The sequence below is a fragment of the Ornithodoros turicata genome, chromosome 6 (genome assembly GCF_037126465.1).
Source record: "Ornithodoros turicata isolate Travis chromosome 6, ASM3712646v1, whole genome shotgun sequence".
Taxonomy (NCBI): domain Eukaryota; kingdom Metazoa; phylum Arthropoda; class Arachnida; order Ixodida; family Argasidae; genus Ornithodoros; species Ornithodoros turicata.
Window position 1 is genome coordinate 14,388,975 of NC_088206.1, and position 18,645 is coordinate 14,407,619.

An 18,645-nucleotide genomic window follows, 5' to 3' on the forward strand; every position below is an offset into this window, starting at 1 on the left:
CTCTCTGTAAGATCTGAAGCGACAATAAGCGGCGTTTGGGGCCCAACCTCTCAAAGGGACGGTAACTAACTCCTACGGTGCTGTCTCCTATATTAGACCCCTCTGCCCCCCACTCTTTCCATCTGACCACGTCTGTACGTCGCTCATAGCCCACAGTTGCTTCGCCCCACCCCCCACCTCCACCGGCGCGGAATTAAAAAAAAAGAAAAAAACCTACCTACTTTAGTGTGCCTCTGTACCGCGAGATGGAGCGGCAGGACAGATGCGTTCCAGAGCATACCTTGTCATGCTTTCTCGAGGTGGAACGTGCCGCCTACTCAGTGCAGGCAGACCTCTCTCTTGTCCCCCCCCCCCCCCCCCCTCCAAGCTTTTGTCTTTGCTCAGCACACAAGCACGTCTCTTTTGCACAAGATCAAATGCTGTACTGTTGTGAAGTGTGTTTTTGATTGCTTTTTGCATTGCTATTGTTTGCATTGATTCAGTTGTATGTTAATTGTATGTATTATACGGATGAATGAAAATAAAATGATTGATTGATGGATTGTTTGATTGATTATCAACATTTTATCGGAATGTTGACACCACTATCTGGGGAGGGGGGGTACAGAGCTTCTAAGGGGCGGGGGGTATGTTTATGGATACATGTTTGCAGGTATATATGCATTCGTAGCCGAGCTGTACTGATCAATCTCAGAAATTTCAGAGGGGGCAAAGGGGGGCTGCAAAAAAAAAAAAAAAATCAGGGGGGCTGCGCACCCAGGAAAATCAATGGGATGTCGCGATAGAATGATGCCGTCACCACTCCTGATTCGTGGTAAACGCAAACATTATCCCCAAACGTTGCTTCCTGCACCGTGTGTCGGAGATTTCCGGCGCTCGTCAAAAGAACCCCAGGTAGTCGAAATTATCTCCAGTAATTCCTTGCTGCACGTGCAGAATGCCACCGCACAAATAGGCTTCGCAACGCCACACGGGTAAATCTACTCCATTTACCATTATCACCTGGTGGCAGTTACTCATAAATGCGCACATCATGACATTAACATAATTGATTAGGAGCGACCCTATATAGCCAATGCGTCGTGTCGAATCATATCGTTCTCTCGCCCCGATGTGCTATGAACGAGAAGTGTTTTGTGGAGTAGTGTCGTTTCGAGAGTGCAGTGTTCCAAGTCCGCAATAAACGCGAGACGAAGCTCGAGGAACCAACTGGCATGGCCGAGTGGTAGTCACTCCAAGGCGGTGTTGTAGACTGGGAGGTGGTCGGTTCGAATCCTATACCACCGGCTGCGCTGTCTGAACGTTTTCCCTGGATTTGCCGCCGATCTCTCCAGACGAATGTCCGCGCAGTTCCCCATGAAGTCGGCCCGGGACGCATACTAACCCCCTGTCCTCCTTCATGCCGTCCTCTCCCCATCTGGACGCCGCTTGTAGCCACAGTTGCTTCGTGGCGCTAACAATGAATTAAAAGAGAGTTACGGCGTTGTTGTTAGCACCTGGGGCCATGCTATCATTCCACAAATGCTTCCAATGGGCTACGTGGGAAAGCCCGCAATGAGCATGGTGACATCATCTAGATAGATACTTACACAAGGGGGACAACCATTTATGTTTCTAACTTACCTTTGCCCGCGTCTTTTGCTGCAGTCAGGCTGACGTTATCTAGATACAATGTTGAACGGCGTACTTTCATGTCGACGAAGAACAAGTAGGGGCTTCTGGATTGCGTTTGCCAATGCTCTTCAGCGTTTGTCTTCCGAAGCCCTTCCTCGAACGCAATCGATCACCACGCGGACGCTGAACTGCACTCCAGCTGTCATCGGGGAAAACGCTTTTTCGTACGTCGTCGGAAGGTTTGTTTGGCCGATGCATAATCCACCAGGAGCTGGGAGGCGGCGAAGGATGGGCCAAGCTAGCTGAGCCAACATGAAACGCCTTAGCATCGGGCAAGGTTACTTGATGGCTATTCATGTACTCTCCTCTTACTCTGGTTGCTGCAATGTAAATACTTCTATACCGCTATTTTTGCGCGCTACTGTTCAAGTTGAGTACTCTAAAAACAGAACTGCACTACGTAGCACTGTCAAGATCCAACCACTGCACAAAATAATAATAATAATAATAAATAATAATAATAATAATAATAATAATAATAATAATAATAATAATAATAATAATAATAATAATAATAATAATAATAATAATAATAATAATAATAATAATAATAATAAATAATAATACGAGGGGCGTTCAAGTCAAACCGGGACTTTCTGTCTCCTGAGTGTACAAATGGCTCCCGCTACTTCTTCTTCGTCATTTTCACACGCGACTGGCCTCCGCGTTCACCACGTGGTGGTCCGAAGTTTGTGGAAAACAGAAGACACGTGCTGGACAAGATGGCCGACAACGAGGTGATCGCGCACATCGAACAGCGAATTGTCATCAAGTTTCTCGTGAATGAAGGCGTAAAGTCATCTGAAATTCACAGAAGACTTCAGGCTCAGTATGGCCACGATACACTTAGCCGCAGCAAAGCGTTTGAGTGGTGCAAACGGTTCCGAGACGACCGTACATCAGTGCAGGACGATCCCTGCCGGGGCGGCACACAGCCCAGTGTCAGATTTCCTGAGAACATCTAACTTGTGGAGCGCCTGATCCTCAAGAACCGACGGATAACATGTCTCGAACTGGCTCTAAAGACGGACCTTTCTGTGGGAACGTTGAACACTATCATTCATGAACACATCCAGTTTCGGAAAGCCGGGCCTCATCACCAAAGGAGTCCTCCTCCTACAGGACTATGCACGCCCGCATACCGCGCATCTCACGACACGCACCTTACAGGAACTTGGCGGGGAGTTGCTGCCACATCCCCCTTACAGTCCAGACCTCGCCCCCAGCGATTTCCATCTCTTCGGGCCACTGAAGGCGTTCCTTGTGGGCCGCCACTTCAGCTGCGGTGTCAAGAATGCGGTCCGATCATGGCTGCTACGCGTTGGTAAGGATTTCTACACTGTTGGCATCCAAGCCCTCGTGAAACGCTGGGACAAGTGCATTAGTGCAGCTGGAGATTACGTTGAAAAATAAAACTAATTCCTCGCCTGTAAGTTCATTTTACTTTCGCGAAAAATGAAAAGTCCCGGTTTGACTTGAACTCCCCTCGTAATAATAATAATAATAATAATAATAATAATAATAATAATAATAATAATAATAATAATAATAATAATAATAATAATAATAATAATAATAATCTTTATTTTTGTTTCGATGCCCCAAAACAACCACTAGGGTCTTCTAAAATTGAATGAGAGCATTATGGGGCCCGGATTTTTAGGCACGAAAATATAAAAAAAAACTTGTTTTTAGCCGCCTATAAAAGGCGCTAAAAATCCCGATTTAGGCACTAAAATTGGCATTATAGGCACTATAAATTGTTGATTTTTTTAATCTGAAAGTGCAAAAACAAAGAATAAATCAGTTCTATCCGCAAGAACAATAACCGTCAATGGGAGTTGTGACTCTTTTTTTTTTCTACTCTTTTTGCTGCACGAAATGTAAAACTTATCCATCCTGTACGGTCATAAGCTTTCTAGCCATTACCACCGGTACCACGACACTTTTCAGTGGGAGATGTCGCGGGCAGCATATTGGCGATGTGCGAGTTGGGCTACGAGAATCGGAGGCTTTAGTCTACCGCGCAAACTTCTTAGTCCTCAAACGTTTTAGCGTCGTCTTCTAGATTTCGTTTTGGACATTAAAAGAATAAATTTAAAAAAGCTACGGGGCTTCTAATATATGCAAACAGGCAATAGCCCTGCGAGTTCTAGACTGCGACAAAACAGTTACGAAACGTGCATATATTTTATTATAACGACCCACGAAACAGCACAATGCTGGAAGGGACAGAAATAATGAGAAGCCCGACTGTATACCAAGTAACCAATTTTCATTTCTCAACTTACATTTCAGCAATTTTGAGATACTCGCTTGTTCTAAAGGAGTACCGAGGGCCATCCAAAAACTTTTCAGATTAAGACGTCTGATGAAAGTGCGTGTGTGTGTCATTTTACCGAATAGCGCGAAAGGTTTTGAAGTGTGCAATTTGTTTCCCAGAAAAAAACTCACATAAACATGGCCCCGCGCGTTCACCCTTAACTCGTCACTCCGGGTATAACGAGGAGGAGAATGTATGATTTCACGTACCGATGACGTTACAGGGGGAACCCGTCCTGGTACGCTGGTAAGTGGGGGTCAGCACCCTGTCCCTTTGCCGCCGTAAACCAGTTTTGCCAATTCTCCCGGAAAACTGGGGATGGAAGGAGCGGCCGAATCATGACCGAGCCAGGAGCCAGGCTTTTTTCGGAACCCCGAAAAGACGAGTAGCAGACGACAGCGGAGTAGCAGACAACATTTCTCTGGACCAATCAGCGAGCGTACCCCCTGTAGCGTCAGCGCGAGGTCCCAGGCAGATCACAGACTGGTACTGGTCTCAACCGCCGCTGTGCACGGTCGCTTTTTGCGGCGTACTTTAAATTCAATTTCTGCGATAATTATGACTCTGTGGTGTGAATGACTTCTCATGGTGCATCTTACTGGCCTATTTAACAGTTTTATAGGAAGAAAACAGGGTGTTAAAAATGACTTCTGTGCTACTTTAAGCAATCGATGGTTTCGAAAGGACGCGCGACGTGGCCGATGTCAATTTCGCCTGGACGAGGAAGTTTCGCCACCGTTTTAGGGCCATTATAGGCATTTTTCGATGTTTAATCGGGGCTTAGGCATCTATACGCCAAAATAGGCGCTAACGCCTGAATAGGCATTTATATACACTATCAAATCGATACAGGAGGTTCCCCAGCACCGTGCTCCTGTATTGAAGAGGCACTATTAGAACCCCATGAAAAAAAAAAAGTGTCTACTCGATAGCCTCAGCACTCAGCAGTACTATCACGTGACAATTTTTAATTCTGATAGCACTCATATCATTTATTTTGTAGACTGCAATTCCTGTATCATTCAATTTTCTTCTTCGTTAGAGCGCTGCAGAAGTATGTAGTTTATGTATGTACGAGGGGTGTTCAAGTCAAGGGGACTTTTCATTTTTCGCAAAAGTAAAACGAACTTACAGGCGAGAAATTAGTTTTATTTTTCAACGTAATCTATAGCTGCACTAATGCACTTGTCCCAGCGTTTCACGAGGGCTTGGATGCCAGCAGCGTAGAAGTCCGTATCGACGCGTAGCAGCCATGATCGAACCGCATTCTTGACCTCGTCGTCGCAGCTGAAATGGCGGCCCCCAAGGAACGCCTTCAGTGGCCCGAAGAGATGGAAATCGCTGGGGGCGAGGTCTGGACTGTAAGGGGGATGTGGCAGAAACTCCTAGCCAAGTTCCTGTAAGGTGCGTGTCGTGAGATGCGCTGTATGCGGGCGTGCATTGTCCTGTAGGAGGAGGACTCCTTTGGTGATGAGGGCCGGCCGCTTTTGCTTCGGCTCCTTATGCATATCCCTGAGAAACTGGCAGTAATATGCACTATTGATGGTGGTACCACTGGGCAGAAAATCAACATGAACAACGCCAGCGTTGTCCCAGAAAACCGTAGAAAAACGTTGGATGTTCTTAGGAACTCTGACACTGGGCTCTGAGCTGTCCCGGCCGGGATCGTCCTGCACTGATGTACGGCCGTCTCGGAACCGTTTGCACCACTCAAACGATTTGCTGCGGCTAAGTGTATCGTGGCCATACTGACCCTGAAGTCTTCTGTGACTTGCAGATGACTTTACGCCTTCATTCACGAGAAACTTCATGACAATTTGCTGTTCGATGTGCGCTCTCACCTCGTTGTCGGCCATCTTGTCCAGCACGTGTCTTCTGCTTTGCATGAACTTTGGACCACCACGTGGTGAACGCGGAGGCCTGTCGCGTGTGAAAATGACAAAAAAGAAGTAGCGCGAGCCATTTGCTCACTCAGGAGACAGAAAGTCCCGGTTTGACTTGAACACCCCTCGTAGTACTGAATAAGTGAGTTCGATTACTCATTAACATATTCTCTGTTGCAATAATACATTGGGTGTTAGATATGCTGCTGTTGTCACCAAGTGCACGGGAGTGGTGTCCTTAATCAAGCAACCACCGCTGAAAGATGAAAGATGAAAGTCACTGAAAAAGTTAGCCAGCTGTAGGGTCAGTCTCACATCAGTTTCTCTCTTCTCCAACCACCGCTGCTTTCAAGCGAACACTCCACCATTATGATGAACCACAGTGTAAAGGAGTTGGGCCTGAGTAATTAATTAACATCCTGATCAGTACAGGATATAAAAAGGATTGAACTGAATATTTTCTCAGAAAATAAAAATTTTAAATTACGAGCAACACTGTGTCGAAGCGATAACTAACTGTGTACGGGTGCAAAATTACATTGCTGGCAGACGACACTGGGTCTAAAACGAAATAAGTTGGCTACGTATCGGCTACGCAGCTATCGGGATCCATAGCAGATCAGTCGGGCACATAGATCACTGTTGCTTGGCGAATTGGGCAATATTTCCCACCAGACGTCCCATCGAGCAGTCTTACAACAAGTTTTCTAGCGAATTAAAAATACTATAGGTCTTCTCCATCACATGTATAACTTGTGCTTGGTTTACAAGCAACAAGATGTTAATCTACACCTTCAACACAAACTGCCTGTGAACCAACCAACAAGGTCCCATGTTTGGCGTCACTCTTTATAAATACCTCACAACGTAGCGCATACATGATATGTCGCTCTAAAAAAGATTATTTGTTGTCGAAATTGCGATAAAATCGGTCGGGGCTACGCCTGGTGTGGAACAACCGCTAATTTGGAAATGTTGGAAATGGAAACCGTTTAATGGAAAACCGGGCAATACTGGCGCTGATGTACCCAGCGTTTTTATTTCTCTTTTTTTTTTTTTTTTTTTTGTGGTTTCGGTTTCAACGCTGCGCGCCGCAGACGTCGCTGCGTTAGACCCCGTGTCATGCGCATGCAATGTGTAGTTTTACCGCCGCACTTGACCGACAATACGAAGTTGCTGTGTACTTTGGCACAGTGTCGCCGAAGCACAGTTTTTGGATTTTGATTTTTCTAAAAAAAAACTACTTGTACAATTAGGACGAAAATTGCGGCATTATAGTTCTGAGGACGTCCGCTATATAAAATAAACTAATTTTACGAGAATGCGTCTCGAACTGCCTATTTTCACAAAGATGGCTAAGCGGATATTCTATAAATGCGAACTAAGCTTGTCGAACAAGAGATAAACTGATGTTCTGAGGCTGGAACAACATAGAAGGGACAGATACAAACAAAGCCTCAAATTGCCTAAGAAATCAACGATGAAAGATGAAAGTCACTGAAAAGGTTAGCCAGCTGTAGGGATCGAACCCACATCTTCTGGATTGCCGGCAATCCCTGCCGGCAATGTCCCTTCTAAGAGTGAAAGGAGGGTGAGTGAGAGTGAGTGGCTGGTTTGTCGTCCCTTCAGATGACGCACCCCGAAAGTCACTGGAGAGGCGTGTTAGCTTAGCTCAAGTGGTAGAGCCCTGGACCGGCAATCCAGAAGATGTGGGTTCGATCCCTACAGCTGGCTAACCTTTTCAGTGACTTTCATCTTTCATCGTAAGCTTGTCTTCTACGGAGACTCTTGATCATTCAGTCCTCTTTGAACTCAAGCACAAAAGATGCTGGTTCTTCCGCGATACGGTGCAGGAACGATTGCACGAGGCTCTTACCCGCACGGCTCACGACATTTTAGCGGGAAAGACGTTGGTGATAGGTATTAACCTAGGACAGGGTTACTTCCATCTCTGGGCGTTGCATCCACGACTGGGTTACCTCAGAAAATGGAAAAATGAAAGAAAGATCAGGATGGCATAAGGAATGGCAGTAAAAGTACCTGGAAATTCTACTTCGATTTTTTGAAATATTAAGTACCTATGGAGCTGGAAAGATACAGAACATTTTGGTGGTGCTGTTCACCCCTGGACACGTATCGTCACCACCAAAATATCGACATCCCTTGTAGCCTTCTTCGGCTGGATCCTGTAAGTCAAATAATCACGTGGACATCAGTCAAAATCGTCGGAACACCAACCAGAAAGAGGAAACATGTTACAACATGGTGGTGGGTCATGCTTCCTTGTAATAACGAGCTACCTGCCCGCTGAGATGGCGTCATGTCGTCGTCTCCTCGCACTCTGGGCAGACTTCATGGCGAACTTCATCTGTCTGAAAACGTCGAAAACACACCGGGCACAGTCGCGACATCTCCCAGCAACGTCTTCTGTGGTCGCATCCGACAAGGAATTCAAGCTTCAATTCATGGTTGCTTGACTGTAGTACGCTGAAATGAAAAATAAGCAGACTTAACACCGAGCCCTGTTGTCGCGTGGGAGAAAGCGATAAAAGAGACCGGAATCTAATCGATATATCTGTACCGAAATGCGTTAAACGAGACCACACACACCAGTCGCTACCGCAGAACAAGCAGAAACAGCCCACGGTAAATCCAGATTTCACAACACCGTTTTGAGGACATATAGCGAAGCAAAACTTCCACGATTATCACAGCCTCATATCATGTTCTTATCTCAACTTGAAATGTGGGCGTCGAGAGACGTTGAAAGAGGACGGAGGTGACTTCGTGTTATGTAACCATTAACCGATTAAGCAGAATACGTTAAAAGCTTGCGTGGGTACCGATCCTTCGTGCTAAGACAGAAACTAGATAGATTGCATGGGCCAGATACAAACTCTGATTGTGTTGCTCTATGCTTACAATCATTTAGTATATGCTGATTGAAAGAAAAAAGAAGAAAGAAAAATGGAAAACGAAGTGTTGAGTTTGTCTTGTCGTGCTGTTATTCAGGTCTAAACTTCAGAGGCGAAGAAGGGAGGAAGCTGAGATGGAGAAGAAGACATATTAGCCATTACGAACAAAAAAGAAGAAGGAAAAGAGGAAAAGGAACAGAGAGGAGTTTAGTTGTTGGGCAAGTGTATCAAGTGGCATGGGCGAAAGGATGTTACATTTGATCTTTGTTTTTTTCAGACGGATGTCTACACAGTTACCCCCGCGAAGACAGCCCAGGACGATAACCAACCTTCCCCCTTCTCTTCCCGCTCTACCAGCGGCATAGACGGTTAAGGTGTCCCGCTCTTTGGTAGTAGCCAAGGTAGTGTTGAAGACTCGGAGGTGGTGGGTTCGAATCCTACCACCGGCTGTGCTGTCTGATGTTTTCCCTGGGTTTTCCTTCCGAAGACTTTCCAGACGAATGTCGGCACAGTTCCCCCTGAAGTCGGCCCAGGACATATACTAACCCCCCCCCACACACACACTCCTTTCTGCTGCCCTCTCTCCATCTGTCCACATCTGTACACCGCTCGTAGCCACAGTTGCTTCGCGGCGCTAACACGAAATTAAAAAAAAAACTGTTCCTGCTGAGCTCTCTCTCCGTCTCTCCACGTCTGTATATCGCTCACAGCTACAGTTGCTCAAGTTACCTACCATACCGACGAGGAAAAAAAAAAAAGTGCTGACCCCGTGGGAAAATAATTCGAGGTTACAGGTACGAACGCTGCAGGCATATTATTCTTTGTTCGCTCCGCTACCATAAAAAAGAAGAGAAAAAGGAAAATGTCAAAAGCAACAGAGGTCAGCGTCCAACATAAATCCTCAGTCATTCCCAAACACGTGAAGCAAAAAACGCTTCACGGTAAACAGGAGCTATTGGGACAAAAGGAAGAAAAAATAACCCCTACAGCAAGACGGACTCGGGAGGAGGTCAGAAGGGGGTTTCGGACGCTGACCCCCTTCCGCATTTTTCAAGTTCTCAGACAGGGACTGTTTTGTTTGCAACTGTAGGGACACGGGGGGAGGGGGGAGGGGGGGACTCAGACGAAGAGAGCTCGGAAGAAATGCCTTTCCCGGACATCCCTCACCCCTGATCGCAGACAAGTCAAAAAGAAAAAGAAAAAAGAAAGTGGGGAGAGGCGGCAATAGAAGAGCAAGGGCTGTTTACTCCGTCTCCGAGACCGGGTTAACCTCACCTGCGAAAGCAGAACGTAAACAAGTCTGTTTCTTGTGTACCGTCGACCCCGAAGGTGGTGCGATCACAGAAAAGTTGCTGGGAGATGAAACCTGACCACAGGAAAATCTGGGTCACGCATCCGCCGAGAAAAACTTGGGCCGTTTTGTATGGACGCAAAATCCTTTGAATGACTTCTTTTCATTTCATAGGCGTTACGCTTGTTCTTCCTTTTCCGTCTTGGGAGCCAAATATGGATTTTTATAAGCGGAGTGAACATCTGCGGGCTGAGTTCCGATGTTAGCCTTGTCCGACAGAAAAAAAAGGGGTGTTTTTAAACTGTACGTTGGCCAGATGGCGTCCCATTTGTCTGCCTTCTTTTTTCTGATGCGAATAAGTATGGGGTATATATATATATAATTGGTTCGTGACCTTTCAGGATTGATTCATGTGCAAGGAACATTCAATGTGCATCGTGGAAGTTTGACAAATGAAAAACGTAAAAAGAAGACCAACGATATGAGGCGTATGGGAAACCGTAAAGGGTGTTACGTATTTTACTGCTATATTCGGTAATTGATTCGTGTGCGTTATTTCACAGTAACGCAATATTGCATCTAATGCGTGGCACACTTCCAACCGTCGAACTATTCCGAATTCGTTATGTAATTAGTAATACACTATATCGAATCCGCTATACTGTAATTAGTACTGCATTATACCGAATTCGTTATAACGTGGCGTGCATAAAAACACAAGCTTAACAAAGGTAAGGATTTTGTGCGTAATTGCACAATCTCCTTTTGGTTTATGTAACATATGAGCCATATCGTGTTAGTAAATAAAATATAGACGAGCGAGATCGTTTTCGGAAGGCACAGAGAAGGCAAAATGCGTGTCACCAAAGGATTGACACGCCGCGAGTACGCTTTGTAGCAAAGCAAACTGCCTGTTACTTTGAAACGCATCTCGACAACGCATCCTTGCCATATTTATGCAGTTGTACTCATCCGTCATTGGTAACGAAGATCATTATGCCACAGCCAATTACTCGTCACGCAATAGAATCATGAAAAACAAATTCCGACAGAAACTGATCGTCTTGCAGTCTAAGGCAAGCGCTAGCCTGCCAATACAGCTCCTAAAAGAGCACAACGACAACGCCGAACGACTGAGAACATCAACCCTTCTTATCTGGCACACCACTCGAATACCTTTCACCTACCGCGCGCATTTTGAGTCGGGCTGCGTGCAAGCAGCAGGTAGCTGCAGAGCAAACCGACACTTTGCGGGGTAGCGCGCGAGATTGGGAACTGGGCCACCGGAAGAGGGCATGAAAAAACAAAAGGCACTTCCGATAGGCTCGAAGGAAGCGCCACACTTCCGGGTACGCGCCAAAGAGAAAGCGGTTCTTTTTTTTTTTTTTTTTTTACCCCCCTCCTCCTCCGGTTACGTGAAAAAATGACGACCTAGAAAATCTCGCGATGGCAATCTCGACCCTTTCTTCGTGCGGCCGCCGAAAACGTCGACGCTCAATCTATTTTCGCTGAGAGTCCTCCGTTCGGTATGAGCAGCTCCGAGTGACCCATTTCAAAAATCGCCGTCGTCACTGCGAACGGCAGCCTCGGAATGGCCCTCATCGGTCACGTGTCCCGTAACGTGGAAAGAGGGCCCAATGGAGTGAGGCTCGCCCGTAAAGGGGAAGAATGAAGAACAACAAAACAGGGGCAAAAAAGAGGGAAACTATTTTCTTCTTTTTCTTTCTTTTTGTGTTCTTCCGGCGAACGTTACAGTTTTCCGGGACGCACGAGAAGAACTTTCGTTGGTCGGAAGTTCGGGAGAGTTCGGAGTCTCATGTGTGCTGTGTTGTGAGCCGGCTTTTCGAGCTCAGTTTTTTTGTTGTTGACGCCGTTGCCGCCGCCGCCGCCGTCGTCATCGCCGGCGCTAACGCACGTGCGCGGTGTCGTCCGACGAAGCATTGCCGCCGTGTTCTTGTGTTTTGTCTCGATGGATACCTGAGGATTAGAAAAGACGCCGCAACGACTTCGCTGTTTGTGTTCCTGTGCTGCGTTCGACTTGTACTGTGATTTTGTTTCCGTGAGTGAAGGATCCTTCGCCGACGAGGTAACTACTTAAACAATATCATTTCTTATAGTCAGCATTTTTTCTAAGTTCCACAGCTTATCGTCAGCAAGTTCCATAGGTTTTCGCGAAAGGTTTCTTCCCATGGTTTCGAGAATAACGGTTCTAGCCTTCGTGAAAACGTTACACGTGCCGCGGAAACACGTGTTTAAAGTCAGCAGTACAGTTTAAAGCAAAAAGGAAACAGAAACCCGCACCTGTGCTAGCGTGTTCGCAGTCAAGTGATTGCCGGAAGCTTCGTGTCTTGTCTGATGCGCTGAATGTGACATCCATATACCGTTCTACTATATAGACATACATGTAGTTTGGAAAGGTAGCGATGAAATTATATAAACTACTTAAATCCGGGACACAGGCTGCAGGTCGCTGGAAGATGCAGCGTTTCGTAGTTATTTACAATTTAAAAGTTTACAGTTGTTGTTGTAAAAGAGTCGTTATTGCATAATATTAGTACATGCGAATGAAATATATACATAAGAAATCAAAGTAGATTCGTTTACCCCCATGTCCTTCCAGCCATGCGAAGCAGAAATACAGTGCTGGCGTAGTTCGTGAAAACAGAATTCGTTATATTGAAGTTCTTTTATACCGCCACGAAGCGGTTCACTCAGTCAAAAGGTATGATCGTCCGACAACTCAAACGATATTCGGCGAGTAGCTCCAAAACAATGTTACTGACACGAATTTTACTCCGTTTACAAAGACGAGCTGGTGAGTTGGTTAGAATCTAAATTTGTCGGTGTCAGAGAGAGCAGCAAAACTGCATGTGCACTACACTACACATGCAGAACAGCAGGTCCTACCGCGGGGCCGATCTCCCCGCACAAAATTTTTTTACATGCCTCTCACCCTCCACACATACCGCAGCCTTGTCGGAAAGGAAATTATGTGAAAAACCATTTTTTTATAGAAGAGAAAGATAACCCTTTTTCTTGTTCCTTCTTAAGTTTCCGTTTCTTTGTCCGATATTATATCAACAACAAAACAAACAACGGAATGGTTAACTGCATAGCTATACTATACGCCATTAACTCTACCTATTTACTTTAACTACTATTCCCTATTCAGCGTACCAAGTGACACGGTACCTGGCATCTAAAAGAACTATACGGACACGGCAGCCGTGCCGAAGTTTTTAATCCCAATTGGTGTGGAAATTTTCTTCGAAGCACAGCTGGCGACCTGGGTGGAGGCACGACAGGGAGGATGACATATCGCTCCTCCTATTTAACCCACGCAAAGGGGAAATAGAAATCAGGTCCTAACGGAGATCGTGATTTATTTTTGGAGCAGCATTTTTAATGGCGCCGTATATCCAGGTAACACAGTCGGTTCTATAGAAAGCGTTACCTTCGTCGCTTACTATACAATGAGGCATATGTATGCGTTCATGCGCATGTTAAAGGGGTGCTTTCACTTCTTTTCATGCGTGCTGCGTTTGTCGTTGTAAATAAATCTTTACGTGCCCATTAACAGCGATACTTAACAACTGATTTGTTGCGACATCGTGTCTATATCAATGAGCAGTTGAATGGAGTATTGCTGCGAACAAATCAATTGACTGCCTGAATGGAACGTGTGCAGATTGAGAGGCTTTCTTTTCTCTCATTTTTTATGACATAATTTGGAGTAGATTTACGCATATAGGGGGAGTCAGTCCGAAGGCATCAGTCATTCTTATGAGCCCATTCCAAATGTTAATCGCTATTTTCCTCCTCCTTTTCTCTCTCTCTCTCTCTCTCTCTCACTCACACACACCCACACGCATTCAAACATACATACTCATTTACTCTCGCATGTATGTGATCACAAATAGTCGGCACCTATGCTGTATAGGAACCAACGTTCTCCATACGTTTCTTACTGCGCCTTACATTTTTGTTGGGTTGTTTACTGGGTGTTTGCTCTAATGTGTCCAGAAATCATATTTAAAGCGAGCGATAAAAGAAAAGCAAGTGGTACTTTTCTGCTACACTCTTAGAAATGAACTTCACCGCATAGCACGCTTCTAGCCAACCATAATCTCGAATGATATCGTTATCTGCCCTGATTTGCTGAAAACGGGAGGCGTACGCCATTTTTGTGACAATTATGAACCGCATAAGTGTCACAGAAAAGGCGTACGCCTACCGTTTTGAACAAATCAGGTAACATAGCGATATCATTCGAGATAATGGTTGGCTAAGAGCGTGCTGTGCGGTGAAGTTCATTTTTAAGAGTGTACTTGACTAAGAAACAGGTACTGCTTCACTATACACTCTTAGAAATGAACTTCACCTCATAGCACGATCCTAGCCAACCATCATCTCGAGTGATATCGCTCTCTGACTTGATTTGTTGAAAACGAGAGGCGTACGCCCTTTTTGTGACAATTATGAACAGCATAAGTGTCACAAAAAAGGCGTACGCCTTCCGTTTTCAACAAATCACAGATAACGATATCATTCGAGATGACGGTTGGCTAAGAGAGTGCTATGCGGTGAAGTTCATTTTTAAGAGTGTATAGTGAAGCAGTACCCGTTTCTTACTCAAGTAGCAGAAAAGTACCACTTGCTTTTCTTTTATCGCTCGCTTTAAAAAAAATTTCTGGACACGTTAGAGCAAACACCCTGTATATAGAAGACGAACACACCACTGCGAAAATAGGCGCCAAGTTGACGACGGCGGCTGAGAAAACTGTACGTGAATCTTACGATAATATCTTGCTAATATATGCGGTAATATCGCCACATGGTAATATCGCTACCAGCTTGCCTATCCATAGATAGTTCAGCGCTGGAAGCGATAAAGAACGAATGCATTCAAAATACACTGTATTTCCGCCTATCTGGAGAGTTTCTCGAAAGATTTATTATTTACTGCAGGCTTGTCCTCTCGTCGGGCGTAGTCCTTTAATTAGCTCGATGTAAGCAGGAATAACCTTGATAACTTTTTAAAACCCACATTTTGTTGTTGACTCTGATGAGCCTCCCGATATAGGAGGAAAAAGCCATTTCTAAGAAGGCGGCTGTATGGTGCTTTCCAGGTGGAGATACAGGTACTTTCCGCTGTTGTATGCTCTGCGCACAACTGCTGGGAATACGGAAAGCTCAACATTTCGCCACTTGTTCCGAAGACAAATATAGACTTACAGGTCTGAGGGATTACATATATATATCGGACAATAGTTGCTCTCATATGCAGGGTGCTTCAGTTAAATCCCCAGGCTAAATAATTCGGGCAACAGTTGCTCTCATATGCAGGGTGCTTCAGTTAAATCCCCGGGCTAAATAATTCGGGCAACAGTTGCTCTCATATGCAGGGTGCTTCAGTTAAATCCCCGGGCTAAATAATTCGCGAACGGATGCACCAATAGAAGAACTTTATTTTTTACAAGTACCACCTATACAAGCTGCGCACCGTGTGAATTAGTAGGAGGCGCTCATTATTTAAATCAATATGCAAATGTTCGTTAAAAAAACATAACTTCTAAAGCTGGGCGCCGTCGGCACTATAATGGGTACTATATACCCCCGTTTTTTGGGACCTTCAGTGGACACCTTTTAGAGAAAAATCTGTCACCGAAACGACGAGTCATTTGTTGTAGTAATTAATTAGTTTCGGTTTGCATATTTTTGGCGCGGCTGGTCGCGGTGAAGCGCAAATGGACACTGTTCCACCCCGTTACGCACCAATAAACTACGTCCTTTTGCGCCTCGCCGCTGAGCTTCACCGCATAGCATGCTCCCAGTCAACCATCGTCCCGAATGACATCGTTCTCTCCCCTAATTTGCTGAAAACGGGGGGGGGGGGGTGGCGTACGCCACTTTTGTGGCATTATGACGATGCCCGCACGTGTGCGGCCAACAACGGCAAGCTACTTCGACCCCCCCCCCCCCCCCTTTGTGGCATTATGCAGTCCATAATTGCCACAAAAATGGCGTATACGCCCCTCGTTTTCATCAAATCAAGGGAGGGAACGTTCTCTATCGGAATGATGGTTGGCTAGGGAAGAGCGTGCAATGAGGCGAAGCCTTATTTTTAGAGTGCACGAATGATAGGGTTACGCTACTGATCCGAAGACAGAGGGGGCGTACGCCTTTTTTGTGGCAATTATCACATATTCAAATTGCCACAAAAAGGAGTACCCCCCCCCCTCTATGAGTCAGAAGCGGTAACCCCATCATTCGTGGTAATGGTTGGCGTGCAGCGTGTTATGCGGTGAAGTTCTGTTCCTCAGACGCTTTCAGACATATGTCGGCACAGTTCCCTTAGAAGTCGGCCCAGGACGCACATTCCCCCAGGGAGTAAGTCGTGACGTTGCCCACATACGTGAGGCCGACAACGGCAAGCCCTATCACCACCACCACCACCACCACCACCACCACCACCATCTGTTTTCAGAGTGCACATGTCCGTAAATCAGTTCAACCAATCAATCAAGTAACTGAGCAGTATACGTTGTTGGGCTAGTTGGTGCATTGCAGTATAGAATATAGCGCTACGAACAGAGGACCACTGAGAAGATGTAGATAAAGCGCTCGTCCGCGTCTGCATCTTCTCAGTGGTCTGTTCTTAGCGCTATCTTCTGTACTGCAATCAAGTAAATTACGGATGATGTCCCGTTACGTCTCTCCAGATCTCTCACTTAAGAGCAACAGGTCCCTGATGCAAACGTCACTTCGTTCGCAAACGCCCCTTCCTATAATTAATGGCACACTCAATTACCCTCTGGTGACACTATCTCTTAAATCATTGTTTCCCGACGCATGTGCGTTATCTCCCGTATTAAAAATCATTATATACGGGTCAAAGGAACGAACAGCTTTATAGCGCAAATGACGCCTTAATGATCGTGACCCCGTTTAAAGGCATCCATCCTGAGTGGGTCTTCGCTACGGTGTATTTTAAAGGGGTGATGTGCAAGCGGAGGCGGACGGGACGACTTTGCATTCCGAGGCCACGAAGAGGCCTTCAGCGTGTGCATATTGACGTCGGCGCAGTGAGTGCACGCCATGCAGTCGATGCCCCCGATGCTCTGCAGGTGGTCTCACTTTTTCCTCCTGTTGCCCTGTATTCTCGCGACGTCACTAACGTCATGTGGGGCAGACGTACATGTAGTAGCGGTGAAAAAGGCTGTTTTTCCTTCTACGAGGCGATAGCCATACATTTGCGGCAAGTATCACTCGGATTTCGCTTTATCACGTGAAAGAGTAGATGGCCTTGAACCCAGTTTCGGAATGTTATGCAAAGATAATTCTGGAGTTAATGTGTATAGAGCGGCGTCACTTTAATCACATGAAGCACCATCTGCGTATAAGTCATAAATAAAACATAAAAATAAACGCCGTCGATAGCTTAGTTGGGGTAGCTCAGTTATGCTATTACGAACTGCACCACATAGCTCGCTGAAGGTGGCAGAACGATACCGTGATCAATTGGAAAGCGCGCGGCGTACGCCTTTTTGTGGCAATTATCTTAACTGCATAAGTGTTACAAAAGGGCGTATGTCTCTCGTTTTCAACAAATCATGACAGCGAACAATGTCATTCGGGATGACAGTTGGCTATACACTCAGAGCTTCACCGAGAGCTATAAAGAAATATATAAAAACAGAGCTTCACCGAATTGCAAGCTGCTAGCCAACCATCATCCTTAATGACATCGTCCTCTCCCTTGGTTTGATGAAAAAGGGGCGTACGCCCTCCATGTGGCAAGTATGAACCGCATAATGCCGCAAAAATGGCGTACGCCCCCACTTTTCAGCAAAACAGGCGATGCCACACGATGTCACACAGAACGATGTCACACGGGATGACGGTTGGCTAGGAGCGTGCTATGCGGTGAAGTTATGGTTTATGTCGGCACAGTTCCCCTATAGCAGTCGGCCCAGGACGCACATTTCCCCAGGGCGTCAGTCGTGACGTTGCCCACATACGTGAGGCCGACAACGGCAAGCCCTTTCACCATCACCATCACCATCACCTATGTTTTAAGCGTGCATAAGGAATGTGCATTGATGAAATAAGAAAGATAGCATAACTGCCAAAATAATGGAAAAAGCTGTAACGACTGTACTGCAAAAGCTGTAAATGGGTGTGAGTAAAGCTCCTTCTTACCATAAAAAGGCCAATAGCTCAGTTTGTACGTGCTATCCTCACAGTATGTACCAATTCCGTACGTCAGTGACCGTGGCACACATGTGATCGTAAACATTTATGCATAATAAATGTATTATAATTAGTCGAAAAGAAAAAGTTGGTGCTGCGGTGGACTGTGGACGTTTCCTGTAGACGTCCATATAGGCCGCTAGTTTGAATGGCTCGACGGAGGTTACGAAATTTTCTTGCTCGTATGTAACGTGACACATTTGAGGTGGTTTCTAATCACATGGTGCATAATCGTATGTATGCAGACAAAAAAAGAAAAGTGGAACGTTTGGTGACGTGTCCGTTTTCTGTTTTGATCCTAAGGTT

At 45.7% G+C, this 18,645-nt stretch overlaps 1 long non-coding RNA gene across 8 annotated transcripts in view; it reads right to left on the bottom strand.

Annotated features, from left to right (window-relative positions):
* Positions 1-1,013: 1,013 nt before the first annotated feature.
* Positions 1,014-18,645, bottom strand: part of LOC135399195 (uncharacterized) — a 70,217-nt gene continuing 52,585 nt past the window's right edge. For 3 of the 8 annotated variants that reach the window (XR_010424219.1, XR_010424221.1, XR_010424214.1), the window contains 5 exons: positions 8,181-8,367; positions 7,959-8,066; positions 7,757-7,859; positions 1,624-1,994; positions 1,014-1,453 (listed from right to left, as the gene is read on the bottom strand). This is a non-coding gene — a long non-coding RNA (uncharacterized LOC135399195). Of the gene's footprint in view, positions 1,454-1,623; positions 1,995-4,206; positions 4,310-4,798; positions 6,137-7,756; positions 7,860-7,958; positions 8,067-8,180; positions 8,368-18,645 lie in introns of those variants that run through there. The other 5 variants (XR_010424216.1, XR_010424217.1, XR_010424215.1 and 2 more) reach the window with 5 other exon arrangements.